The sequence below is a fragment of the Puma concolor genome, chromosome B4 (genome assembly GCF_028749965.1).
Source record: "Puma concolor isolate L17-30 chromosome B4, mPumCon1.1.hap2, whole genome shotgun sequence".
NCBI lineage: Eukaryota > Metazoa > Chordata > Mammalia > Carnivora > Felidae > Puma > Puma concolor.
The window spans coordinates 133,471,408-133,486,089 of NC_141673.1; the positions used below are offsets into that span (position 1 = coordinate 133,471,408).

Genomic DNA, 14,682 nt, shown 5'->3' on the forward strand with positions numbered 1-14,682 from the left:
GGTTAGCCTCTGTGCCTTGATCAGGTGATTCTCTTTTCCTGGAATTCCTTTCCCCTTATTTGCTGGACCGATTGCTACTCATCCTTTAAGACTTGGCAGGAATCATCTTTTCCAGAAAAACTTGGTTAACCCTCCAGGTTAGGAGAAGTGCCCCACTTTTGTAGTATCTCTCCTGTTAGATTGTAAACTTACCAGGACAAGGGTCACTTCTTTAATCTGTATTCACATTCTTATTCAGCAGCACAGATGACAAGCTTATAATAAATATCTGTGGTACTGAGCTGAGGATAACTTGGTGAGACAATCCCAATAGGAAATAGTAAGAAGAAAGAAGTCAAAAACTCCCTTTGCTTATTTTATAATTTTGTTTATAGTAGAGCATATATTTCATGGGTGGAAGGAAGGATGGAGGGGAGAGGGCATTATTATCACTGTAGATGACAGTTGTGGGTAAAGATACAGACTTTAGTAGAAAGCAAAAATCGGAAAAGAAAAATCAGGATCTGGAGAAGGGGGATGACAGAGGTAGAAAGAACTTTTATCATACAGTCCCCTTCTTCTAATCCTCTTGACTTTACTGGTTTTCAAGGCTTTTGGCCACTTGTTCCTGCCCAGTAGTTTCTTCAGCAAACTCTTAAGAGCTCCAACCAAATTTCTGGAGCCTCAACCTGATAGCACTTTGCATCATGTTCCTACCACTTCTTCTTCTTTTCCTTATCCTTCTCCCTTTCCTTCTCCTTCTTCTTCTTCTCCCTCTTCCTTTCCATCTCCTTCTCCTTCTCCTTTCTCCCTCTCCCTCTTTCCTTCCTTCTACCTCTCCCTCTCCTTCTTCTTTTTAAAGTAGGCTTCATGACCAGCACAGAGCTCAATGCGGGGCTTGAACTCATGACCCTGAGGTCAAGACCTGAGCTGAGATCAAGCTGAGATCAACTGACTGAGCCACCCAGTTGTCCTAGTATGTACCATATTACTTCTTATCCCCCACCCTCAAGCTTTGCTTTTGATGCTGAGATGTGAGGTGCCCCCATACATCAAAGATTCATGATTGCCCCATGGGTAAAGGACCCACGCATGTGCAGCCCTGGAAGATTGGGAGCAATTGTTGCATGGAGCAAGTCTTTGACCAACTGGTTATGGGAGCTGGAAGATAAATTTTTACCCCCTACTTCCTACAGATGAATTGTTTGAAAATGAAGCTATTCACGCAGCCCTTTCAAGGACACCCCCAGGAGACTGAATAATCAATCATGCTAAATACCAAGTGGTGGTCTGCTTACTAACACTCTCTGCATAGGCTCTCTTTTTCTCTGCCTTTCTCCCTCTTTCCCTCATCTTGTTTCCCTTGCATTGTACTCCTTAACACAGTAACATATAATTTTTTACTTATTTTATTATTATTGTTTTAATCCTAGCCTCTGCTCTCTGGGGGACCCAGGATAAGCCAGTTGGTACCCTGCGTGGCCCTTGAAAATACACCCTAAGGATAGCATTTTGGAAACTCTTAGTTTGGAATCAGCCCTAAGAGATCCAGAGGATACGAATAAGTTACACGAAGAGGTGGCTCAATCTACCTTGGCATCCACTTCTAAAGGGCTAATACGTGTCCTTCAACTCACACATATAGCATCATGGTGGGAGTAGTAGGGTTTCTTACAATCAGTTGAATGTGTTGGGGTTGGCTTACAGCTCATTGATAGGTCAGTATAATATATTGACACTAGTATAAATTGGACTAGTGCTATATTTTAGACCCATTCAAACATATCCCCAAAAGACAGTGATGAAGTTAAATATGCTCACTGTGCAAAACTTCTGGCAGTATATTTAGCTATTCCCATTGTAGTGAGAGAGAAGTGGTCTAAGATATATATATATATATATATATATATATATATATATATATATGGACCCTTGTGAATGGTGAACAAAGTGGTTGTTCAGGGACTTAGAAGAAAAACATTGGAAGATCAGGGACAAAGTAGTGTGGGGAAGATATATGTGGGTGGGCATCTGTGAGGTAGCACAAAGCGTGCAGGTCTTTGTGTCTCATGGTAATGCTCAAGGGAGAACATTGACTGAATTAGAGGATTTTAAAAACTAGGGGGTAGGATGACTCATTCTGTGCTTGTCACCCAGCCTTTCCATCTTTGGCAGCCCTAGTGCAGGTGTAGTGGGCCCATGAACAGTGTGGTCATTGTGCCAAGGATGGAGGTTAAACATAAGTCCAACAGAATGGTCATCTCCTGTCACTTCATTGAGCATAAGTGAAATCCAGAATGGGAGGTGGGGAATGATCAGTCATGGCTTCAAGACCAAGTGCAAGAATGGGGTTGTAGTTCCTTCACCCACCTTCTAGCTTCTCATTCTTCTTAGAGACTAGGACTTGCTGCCACCTTGAAGGAAACTCTGAGACTGGTTGTATGTCCCCTCTCGGGGCATCTTGTTCTTACAGCAATGAAGCCCAAATTATAACAGGGGAGCCAATACAAGGCAAGGGGATGGATAAGTCTGATAGACTCATCTATCTTTGGGGCCTTAGGCCACAGGCTCTGGCCTGGCCACTGCTGTATAACCAGCCAGATACCTGCTTGGATTCTGGTCAGTTTCCTACAGATTGCACCCAAGAACAGCTTTTGTCATTGAACCAAGCATTCCTGCCATCATGCCCTGGGCCTTCTATTTTTATAAGAACTGAAGCAAGAGAGGCCTTGAAACTTGCTCACTGCCACTCTTGTGCAACTCAGATGTATGGGGCAGTTATCCCATGAAGTGAAACTTGACCAGTGAGAGACAGGAGCTGGCAGATAACATCTTCCTTTCTCTTTCCGCAGACACATGGTCTGAAGTTAGACGTGTTCACATGGCTCCTTGGACATCAGTCCTACAAGATCAAGCAACCAGTGACAGTCAATACCAAAGTGGCCAGCTTGGTAATGATAACCTACCCTATACTGGGTCTCACATCTCCCTCTTATTCCCCTTTTCCCCTTAATCCCACTTTCCTGGGGATTTGTACTCTCTAACAAAATACTACACATAAGCTTTTGCCTCAGGCTTTGCTTTCTGGGAAGCCTAGCCAAGGCTGAACTGAAATAAAAATGCAGAGATTTGAAGTAGAGTGAGTTTGTACAAAGGATCTAGAAGCAGATGCGTGGCAGGGCAGTGCGGGAGGGGGAGATGTGCCTGGAAAGTGGGAGAGGGACCTTTTTTCTTCTTGACTGTTTTCCAATTCAAGACGTTTTGAAATATTGGCATGAGGATTTATAATATTATTAAAAAGACATTAGGGAGAGTGGAAAGTAAGATTGTGAGACATGTAGAGAAGGGGATTATTTCATTTGGGTTTTTTTCTGACATTAACACCTGGCCTGGCGCCTACCCCTCCAGAGACACTCATCTGCAGGCTTGTTCCACTTCTTGGAAAACTTGGCCTTGACTGTTCTCAGAAGACACTTTATGCAGTGCACTGTAGTGTCCCTCTGCTGTTTGATTAGGTTTTAATGAGCGATTGTGTTGGAGCCTCAAAATGGCCTGCCATAAGCCTCTTTGTTTACCCCTGTTATGTATATGGAAGCCCAGGATAGGTGGGTGGAGATGGCTAAGTATGGGATGCTATGCGATCTGTGCCAATTTGCCAAATGGAATTTTTTGGGGAGGTATGCCTTTTAAAAACTCCTGTTTGAAAGCAGGTGTGGTATGTAATTTTTAAAGGGCATATGATTTCCCTTTCAAATATGAACTATTGGGGTTTTATTGTCAATGTACACAATGAAATGTATCATAAACAGCCTCACAGCAAAACATGTTAATCTTCCCGAAGTGTCCCACTGACATCTACTTTCCTTTCCTTCCCTTTTGAATTTTTACATGACCCTAGAGTGGCTCTGTTACTAATAGGAACGAATGGCTGAATGCACACTAAAAGCATGGGGCGATGCCAGGCTGTGGGTTACCATTTAACACTCTTTCAGATAGTAGCACAGCGTGAAATACTAATTCATTACATCTACAATACCATATCCATTAGTGCTTTCTCATCCTGGAATTTAAATAGTCCAAAGCTCAGAGAGTCACTAAAGAGAGTAATTAATACAATAGCACAATTCTCCATGGTTCAGGTGATATGATGGACTGACTTACCTGTCACAAATAAATATTATAGGAGACAGTCTCCTTCCGTTTTACATTTTAATCGTCCTCCTCCTTCCCTAGGGTCTACCATTCTTTTTCCAGCTGGATTTTATATTTTTGCCTGGTGAAGATACACTGACCCTCCGTTCCCGTGCTCATGCCTCATCCTATTTAAAATAGCTCCATGGTTTGAATAGCCGCACCATTGCAACAAGTACGTACAAAAGGGACATGGTTTATATACTTCAGTTTCACCTGCCATCATCTACCTGAAGGGGAGCAGAATTGGTCACCCCAAAACATGCCTCTTTGGCATAAGGATTATTTGGAGTTGATTGTTTTTAAGAAACAGCACACAGGGGGAAAGCTCTAAAAACCAAGTATATGTTACAGTAACCAAGCATACGCCCTTTCATAAAAGCATTTAGATTTACAAGGGAAATCTCCATTTGGAAGGCTGTCTCCCTCTGTGTACTAGGAAGGGAAGGATGGCTAAGTCTCTAGAAACTTCTCAATTGACAAGGCAACGATTTAGATCTCTATATTACTCTCGTTACTAGTTACTTCCTGGTAACCTCCTGGTGAGCGGCCTGGCCACTGCAACATCTGTCTTTTGTTTCTAGCTAAAAATGGAGTTTAAGGTGATGGCTTGGACCATTTTGAAGAGCTCCTCAGTTTTCCCGGGTCTCTCCCATGTATACAGGAGGTATGCACGTTATTAAACCTCTGTTTGTTTTTCTCCTGTTCATCAGTCTTTTTATTACAGAGGAGTCTCAGCTGAGGACCTAGAAGGGTAGAGGGAAAATTATTTTTCCTCCCCTACGATCCTCTTCATCTTCTTTCATATTCAGGGTACAGACTCCTTATAAAAGAGCTATTCAGTTCTAAGACCCTTTGGAGATAGTTTTCTTGACCTAGGAAGCCTGCCAGTTCGTGTGAGCTGAGGGGCCTCCTTCTCATAATCACAAACTCAGACTCTTTGCGATCTAATTTCTATGCCCATTACCAAATACATCTCATAAGCAACTTCACAAGGCTCACTACAAGGGATATGGCTGCTTTTGTGCAGAGTAAGTGGGGGTTTAAGAAGCTTTGTAAACAGTTGGAACTGCTCAAATGATTTATTTGCACAGGAAAGAAGCAGGTGCCCCATTAATACAAGTTTGGCCAGCATTTTTAAATGTACCAACACACCTTCCCATGCTTTATCTCATTAAATTCCCACAGCTACTCTCTGAGTTCAACAGGGTGAGTATCATCAGGTATATTTTTTTAAAGAGTGAAGCTCAGAGACATTAAGAAGAGATTTCATATAAAAAATCTTGGATTAAATCTAGGACTTCTAACATGAAGTTCTAATTTGTAATCTGAAGTTCTAATACTAACTAGAAATGACGTCTCTAAAAACATGGCTGTTTTTCAAATCTTTCTTTGCTTTATCGTTATGGAATTGTTTGTTTGAGAGGGTAAGTGGTTGTACTCATGTAAAAGCCCACCGGCGTAGGGTGTGTATCTTATATAGGCTGTGAACCCTTATGAGATATTCCCCCTCCAAAGCTAGAGTTTAAGCTTTCCCAGAACATTCCAGAATGTTGTCTCCGTTCCCGAGCACTTGTTTGAATGCTACTGACATGCAAACATCTAGCTTGGGTGACTCTTCTTCCAGGACTCCGAGGGTCTCTGTAGGTACAATCTGTTCTCTCTTTTTTTCTCTTATACCAATTCTCAGTTGAACTTCCTAATCAATATCTATATCTCCTCACTTCTAAGTCATGCTTCATATTACTTCCATCTGACTTCTGCCAGCATGATTCACAATTAGATGCCGTTACAAGCACTGACTTTTGTATTGCTCAACTCAACAAACACTGCCCAGTCACTCCTTAAATGCACCACAGGGTATACCCATCTGCCTCTTGAAGCATTCTCCTACTTCCATGGTGCCTCAATCTCCCACTTTGCCTCCCACCTCCTTGGTCATTCCTTTGTCCTTGTTGGATCATCCTTCTCTACCCAACCTCTAATGTTGAAATGCCTCAAGGCTCAGTTTTAGAATTTCTCCCTTGTTCCCAATTTCAGGCTGTCTCATCAGTTCCAATGGCTCCATTTAACATCTATATGCTCAGAATTTTCAATTTATATCACCATTCAGATACCTTTTGTATTAGAGTTCTCCAGAGGCACAGGACTGAAAGGATATATGTGTATGCACGTCTGTGTGTGTGTGCGCGCGCACACACACACACACACACACACACACACACAGGAAGAAATGTATTATAAGTAATTGGCTCATGTGATTATGGAGGCTGAGAAGGCCACATCTGCCATTGGGAAGCTGGAACCCAAGAGAAGCAATGTTCAAGTGTTCCAGTTCAAGTGTGAAGCCTAAAAACCGAGAGTCAATGGTGTACATTCTAGTCTGAAAGCCAACAGGCTGCAGAGCCAAGAAGATTTGATGTTTTGGTTCTACAGTCTAAAGTCAGGAAAAAGACTGAGATCCAGTTCAAACCATCAGGCAGGAGGAATTCCTTTTCCGCATGGGAGGGTCAGCCTGTTTGTTCTAATCAGACCTTCCACAAACTAGATGAGGCCTGTTCAGATTGGAGAAGGAAATCTGCTTGACTCAATTTACTGATTCACATGTTAATCTCAACCACAAGACGTCCCTACTGACACACTCAGAGTAACGTTTGAGCAACTATCTGGGTGACCCAAGGCCCAGTCAGTTCAACACATAAAATTAACCATCACAACTTTTCTGACTACCTAATTACCAGGTCTACTTTGATTTCACATAGGTACCTGTAATTTAACCTGTTAAAAAATTAACACATAGGCTTTTTCTTCAAATTTATTCCTTCAAATATTCCTAAAAACTATCAAGTGACACCGTCATCCATTCAACCACTTATGTCAAAACCCAGGAGCCACATTCCATACCCTTTCCCCCACATTCCCCCAAAAGCATCAATTTTAGTTCTCAGATATTTGTTGCAGCTTTCTAGTTTTTCCATTTCTATTGTTACTTAATTCAGGTGTCATAATATGTTGTAAGAATTATCGGCCAAAATGATGATCAGCAGGCTTCTAAACTCCCACCACCCAAATCCATACTCCATAAAGCACCAAGTGATCATTTAAAATGCCCATTAAATCATGTTACCACCCAGCTTAAAATTCTTCTATGGCTTCCCAGTGCCTGTATGATAAATCCAAACTCCTTAACAAGCCCTACAAAGCCTTGCATGATGTGACCTTTGCCAACATCATTAGCCTTATCTTGTCGATCTTTTTCATTCACTGTGCCCTGCTGAGAGGTTTTTTTTTTTTTTTCAGTTCCTCCCACACAGAGCGTTCTTTTCCTCCTCGACAATATTACAGATACTGTTCTTTCTGCCAGAAACACTCTTGGCCTTTTACTGCCTTTGCCTGGACAAGTTCTGTACAGACTTCGGGACTCAGCTTGCATGTCACTTCCCCTGGGAAATCTTCCTGAGGCCCCTGATTAGGTGTACATGTGCTTAAAGCACCTTGTGCTTCTCCATTATGGCTCTAATCAGAGGTACCCTTAATTCTACTGCTTTTGTAATTATCTTTAATGCCCATCTCCCATACCAGACTGTAAGTTTTATCCATCTGAACTATTTGCATCTTGTGACTTATGCAGGGCGCACACAAGGTATGAGTCATTTAATGAATAAATGAATAATGATTTCGTGAGTAAATGAATGGATGAACCAATGAAATGATGGGCTCTCCTAGTACAATCAGATACCAAACCAAGTGACAGTAGCACAATCTCTCCCCATTCAAGTGTCAGTCTGGATCATGTGGAGAATCCAAAGGGCAAAAGCAGATATCTCCCAGCATCCCCCGTCCTCAGAGATAAAGAGGAGGACTGTGGGAGGAGGTAAAGAGGAGGTCTGGATAGATGTACCAGGGCAGAAAGAGTAAGAGTAGGAACAGTCTTATTACTGTAATAAAATGATAAAAACCTGGCTATTTTAGCTACTACTTCTACTCGGAAAAGCACTCTCTTTTCAAGAATATAATTTATCTTTTCTGTGGTTTTCCAAAGGCATATACAGCCAGGAAAAACCTGGCATCCCATACTGATACTAATTTTTGGTGAGAAGGGGAAGATAAACATTCAGATTTCTAAAGCCACTGGAAGGACTTTCCATGACAATGGTGATTCTCCTGTGCAGGGCTGGGGCCATGTGGCTCACCTTGGGGGTGAGGCCCTGTGTGAGTCGTGGTTGGCTGCTAACTGAGGTCACTGAGTTCAGCTAATATTCACCCACTTTACGTGGCATGGGTGTGTGAGGCTTGGCTTCTCCATCTATGTGGCCCTATCTCATCTTGACTTCATGCCATATTATTCTTTGAGATTCAGCTTCAATGATGAAATCTGTTTGTTGTGCTCAGGCTCAGAGATGGCTGGCAAGAACAGTGTTAGGAAGCATTCAAGGATTGGATGTCTCACATCACCATGAAGCAAGGATCCACGTCAACTAAGGAGAACCCCAGCTTTTGACAAGGTTAAAAACATTCAGAGGACTGTGTGACAGTTAGGAGATAGAAAAAGCTCTCCGAGAAGCTTTGCTCAAAGAGGCAGCTTTAATCAAAAGACAAATGAATTTACAGGACACATGGCATTGATCTTAGGGAAACTGAGTGACACATAGGTTGGGGGAATAAGAAATGCATAAAATAGAGCTCCTGGGTGGCTCAGTCAGTTGAGCATCTGACTTCGGCTCAGGTCATGATCTCACAGCTCTGTAAGTTCGAGCCCCGCGTCAGGCTCTGTGCCGACGGCTCAGAGCCTGGAGCCTGCTTCGGATTCTGGGTCTCCCTCTCTCTCTGCCCCTAACCCACTCACATTCTGTCTCTGTCTCTCTCAAAAATAAATAAACATTAAAAAAAATTAAAAAAAGAGAAATGCATAAAATAAAGGAAAACAAAAAGAGAGGCACTCATTTTGGACCAGGTGGCTGATTTCCTTCCACATTATCAAGACACTCAAGTCTGTCAATATGCAATGGACGCTTGCACTACAATTTTTTGTTTACCACCATGCAACGTCTGAACTATCTTTTCCCATTAAGGCACCGAGGTCAATGATACAGATAATTAACCAACTGATTTAGTGCATTAATTTTCCTGGAAGTTCTAGCAAGAGTCTCACTCTCCAGCCTTGAGCTTCCTACTCCACACAGACACAGGGACAAGGGCTGGCTCCATATGGAACACTGAGGTGATCCACGGCTGAAGTGCTGTCCAGCAGCATCGTCTGTCTACTTAAATGATGATGAATGCTATCTTTGTTCCAGTCAGGAAGATGTCATTACGCCAGCTCATACTGCTGACCTCCCAGGGCTTCCCACTAAGTGTTGCCAAAGGGTTGTGGTGCTGATAATTCCTTACAGCGCTCAGAAGAGAATAAAGCAGAGAGGTAAACCTGATGAAAATTGGATAAAGAACCTAAGGTGAATTAAAGCTTAATATACCAAACAGCACAGAGCATGGCTGGTTTCTTTTCCTACCTCTTGTTTTCCCTTTCACAATCGTAGGCAGTGCTCCAGCTGTCATTTCTGCCCTCTCAAAGCATTCTTCAGTCACTCATATCCAGTCTTGCACTTCACCTATCAATAAAAGGAACTTGAAATCTTTCAACACAGAGATATTATTTCTGCTTCAACTGATTTCAGGATGCCACAGTTCACAATGAAAATCTGCAGATTGCTGATAGCTCTGTCAATATCATTCAGCGGCTAACAACACTTTATTTGTGGTACCTGTAGATAGAGTGCAGGCATCTGAACCCATCAATAAATGGAAAGAAAGTCCTGGGGCTCAGAACAATTTGGTTTTACAAGGGGCCTAGTTTACAAACTTCGCTTCTTCATCACTGAAGAATTCCTTACAAGTTTTAAAGGATGGAAAATGTAACCATCTTTTAACAACTTCAATGGTAAGATAATAAGGGCGAGAACTCTACCTTCTAGTTCTCTCTACACTCCTTTCACTCTATGCAGAGAGGAGTGTTTGCTATAACGTATTTTGGTTTTGTATCATAGGTGTATATTCAATTCCTTCGAACTATGTATTTAACAACAAGCTTATTATTATGTTTTTTTTTTATTCTTATGTTTTTTAGAAGATAGTTCATAGTCAATTTCATTGGTATTTTTAGTATTTGGCTGTTGAATGTCTTTTCATGCTTCTTAATCATTTCTTTTCCTTTTTCATCCACTTGCCTATTTGGTTTTATGGCCTTTCAAATACACAGGTACCCACATACATATCTGCATGTGTATTTGTTGTCATTGTTGAATTTAATGAATTCATAGTTTCTTTTTATTACAGATGCTGACCTTTTGTCTAGTGACTAGCAGAACTATTGATCTTTTTAAAATGTTATTATTTATCTTTGAGAGAGAGAGAGAGAGAGAGAGAGAGAGAGAGCATGCACACAAGTGGGGGAGGTGCAGAGAGAGAGAGGGAGATAGAGGGTCCAGAGTGGGCTGTGTGTTGACAGAAGAGAGCCCAATGTGGGGCTCGAACCCGTGAACCACAAGATCATGACCTGAGTTGAAGTCTGACACTTAACTGACTGAACCACCTAGGCACCCCAGCAAAACTATTGATTCTTTAAGTCAATCTGATTTATAGGTTCTTGATATTGATGCTGTTCTAGGATGATGATTCTTAGAAAATTACCAATCATGAATGAATCTTAGGAAAGTGGTAGTTCAAGAAAAGAAAAAAATGAAAGGATCAATAAAGGTATCATTATTACCACCGGTTAATGTAATTGAATCAATACCACTGAGCCATTGAAAGTTAACAAATCATAGAGAGATAGTCAATAGAAATCTACTTCCTTTGAGATTGGTACCTTTTTCACTGATGTTCAGTGAAAAATGACTCAACAATTATAAAACAAACCTATGTGATATTATATGGATTTTATAAATCAAGATTTAATATAATATTACTTTAGGAGAAGTCAAAATAAATTTTCTAGCTGAAAACTATGAGGGCACTATTATTTTCAGGAGGAAAAAAAAACCTCTACCCCGAATACAATGACTCCATCCCAAATGTCTCATAATGGGTCTATTAGATATTAGCTTATGAGCAGAGGTATTTTCTTATTGTATTCCTTATGAGTGAAATGATGAAAACAAAATTTCCTTACTACCAAACTTTATCATGGCAATAGTGAGATAACTACCATCATCAGTAATCAGTGAGCTAAATTTTCTTAAATGAGCCAAATTTTCTTAAATACTTTTTTTTTTTTCAACGTTTACTTATTTTTGGGACAGAGAGAGACAGAGCATGAATGGGGGAGGGGCAGAGAGAGAGAGGGAGACACAGAATCAGAAACAGGCTCCAGGCTCTGAGCCATCAGCCCAGAGCCTGACGCGGGGCTCGAACTCACGGACCGCGAGATCGTGACCTGGCTGAAGTCGGACGCTTAACCGACTGCGCCACCCAGGAGCCCCTTAAATACTTTTAAATATAGACTGAGCACCTTCGAAAGACCTTCTGCATCAGAATATTAAATGACCTGAGAAGTATAGCTTTCTTTTCCAAAAGAAACTACATAAAAGTGGAAAGAAACAGCATCAGTATTTTTTGGTGAATGACCAGGTTTCTGGCACTATTTTAGGAATGCAGGATACAGAGAAAAAAATTATTCTTGATGTTATATGAAAGGGACTCTTCCTAAGTAAATATTTACCAGCTTTCCCCAATAATATATCTGTAAAATTATTGTGGGAAATAGACTCTTTGTCCAGGGAGCATTTTATATTTAACTGAGCCAACACTCATTGATACTGAACAACAGAGAGATGAGCATTAGAGCCTTTGGTTCTACTGGGGAAGAAAGGTTTCTTTGAAAAGTTGTCATAGTGGTTGTTGTCAGTTGCCTACCTAGCATCATTTCTCTCATTTCTTTTTCCCCAAAGAACCCCAGATTTGTTGGAGTACCTTCTTCCATTCCAGACTCAGGTGTCTGAGGTGAGTCGAAACCCACCCACGGCTCCAAGAGTGAGTGTGACTGGTCTGGTTAAGTTTGTAGGAGGGGCCACGTGATGGAATTTGGCACAATGGCTCATGGACATCACATGCAGGACCATCTTAGGAGAGCTCTTTCCTGCTGTCCTGGGAAAGGTTCCAAAAACGTCTCCTTTTCTTTTCCCTTCAGCCAATTTGTCCTGTGCATTGGGTGTAGAACTATTGCTCTATCTCAAGACCAGTCAGAGGAGAAAGCTAGCAGACACAAGAAGGTAGAACCCAATGAATTGCAGGAAAATGAAGCAGTGCCAGGAGATTAAGGCAAATCATGAAGCCTATCCTATCTCCGTATTTCCAGTGATTTAAGCCAATTAATTCCCTTATCGTCGAAGCCAATTTGAATTGTGTTTTCTGTTACTTTCACCCAGAGTCATCTTAAATAATACCTATTATTACCTGAATAATTGGACAATTAGTAACTAGGAAGAGGGTGCAATAGAAGATGAACATGAATATGGACGAAATCCATGCTCCAAGTTCACATATCTGCTGAAAATGATCAGTAGTTGTATTAATTACCTGCTAATTGCCTCCTAATTCTTCATATGTCCTAATATGAAGATTTTTATGACATTTTGAGATTTTATACCTCTATTTTATCGCTTCTGATTTTTTTTTCATTTCTCTTGTAAGTTTTCATCCTAGTATTGGTCTTTTGTATACATGACCTTGAAATACATTTAAAGTGACTGGTTAATGTCATTTCTGAACCCAGAGAAGATGGTCTGTGTTCACAGGAAGCAAATAATCTATTTAGGGAAAGAAATCATCTAAATTTTAAAACACCGTAGTAACTAACGCGACACATGAAGTAAAGTCTTATTGGGAACTGATTGAAGCAGATGGTTTGTGGTTCAGAAACTCAGGACAGCATAATTTAAGGCTTTGGGAACCAGCAGAGGCTTGGGAATGACAGAGACACTCGTGTGGGGCTTCAAAGACAAGTGGAATTTGAATCTGCAAACAGGGCTTGTGCTGGAATGTGGCAGGAGACTATGTTTGGCAAGATGGTTGAAGGGTAAGAAAAGAAGCCACAGAATCTGGACTTAAACCCATGAGCAACAAAAATAGACCTGAGACCAGGCGCTCCTATATCGTCAAATTCTGAGACGGCAGAGTTCTCTGTGAAGCCACTGCCTTGTGATTATGCATACTCGTGTTTCTCTCTTGAAGCGGGTCTGGTGTCTTCAGTTTTCCTCTAGGACCTTAAAGAAACATGAGTAAGAGTACTGCCTCATCACTGAAATGGTTAATTTAAAATGTTTTTCAAGTTAAATGTTAAAAAGAAAGCACAAATCTCCAAACAACCTTTATTTATATTTACTTCTAATAAGAGCTATAAAACATGTCTCAACAGGCAGCAATTTAATTACATCCATGCATTTGATCCGGAGAACATCCTGTTTACAATAAACCCTTACCTATAAATGTACATTGAAAACACAAATTAAGCAACCGCGTTAAGCAGTGTGGTCTGTTTCCTAGATGCTGTAAGTTTTGCTCTGGAATTGTTTCTATGACCTCAGGGAAGTACAGTCCATTACGTTAACTTTACTTTAAGTTAGGGAAGTCAGAGGCATGGGACCATGTCCCCAAGGTAGGGATATCACAAAGAATTTATAATTTCAAAAGTCAACCGCTCATCCTAGAAGTCTTTCCAAAAGACTTGCGAATTTCTTTATATAAGAAAGAAAAATGCTATTCTTGTTCAGCTGCCCAGGAATAAAAGCTATAATCAGTCACGTGGTGTGCTTTCCAATCGTTGGCCACATTTCATTTTGGGGAGTGGGCTCGCTTTTCAGAAGGCGCTGTTTGTTAGCAAATTCCCATAACATTACCAGGGTGTTTTACTACCTCTAAGTGGATAAGATTGGAAGAAATGGTGGAGACATTTGGAACTCTGTGGTAAAATGTTTATTTTTGTGTGAATTACTCTTTCTGTTGTAGAATCGCATAGCACCCACCTACCCTCACCCCCCCCCCCCCCCCACGGATAGGTAAAAACCCACCCACTCTCCTGGCCTTTGCTTATGTGTGCAAACGTACACACACAGAGCTTTGGAAATTAGAATCCTTTTTTTAGTAAAGAATTTTAAAAAGTGTGACTCTTTATTAATAAAAGAACATAAACCTCCTACGATATTGGCTTTAAATTTTATTTCACGTTGTGACACCATATATAAACCCACTAAATACACACTAACTGAAACAAACATTTCACTAAGCCATACTTGCCTTTCTATTTTTTTTTTAATTTAAAAAAAAATTTTTTTTCAACGTTTATTTATTTTTGGGACAGAGAGAGACAGAGCATGAACGGGGAAGGGGCAGAGAGAGAGGGAGACACAGAATCGGAAACAGGCTCCAGGCTCTGAGCCATCAGCCCAGAGCCCGACGCGGGGCTCGAACTCCCGGACTGCGAGAACGTGACCTGGCTGAAGTCGGACGCTTAACCGA

General features: G+C 41.1%; 1 protein-coding gene across 2 annotated transcripts in view; it reads right to left on the reverse strand.

Moving 5' to 3' along the window:
- CELF2 (CUGBP Elav-like family member 2) overlaps positions 1 to 14,682 on the reverse strand; it is an 830,774-nt gene that overhangs the window by 556,369 nt on the left and 259,723 nt on the right. The window contains exon 1 of one of the 2 annotated variants that reach the window (XM_086714990.1): positions 13,299 to 13,430. The exons of the other annotated variant lie outside the window; for it this stretch is intronic. The gene's annotated coding sequence lies outside the window, so the exon portion shown is untranslated. Of the gene's footprint in view, positions 1 to 13,298; positions 13,431 to 14,682 lie in introns of those variants that run through there. 2 annotated transcript variants of the gene reach the window in all.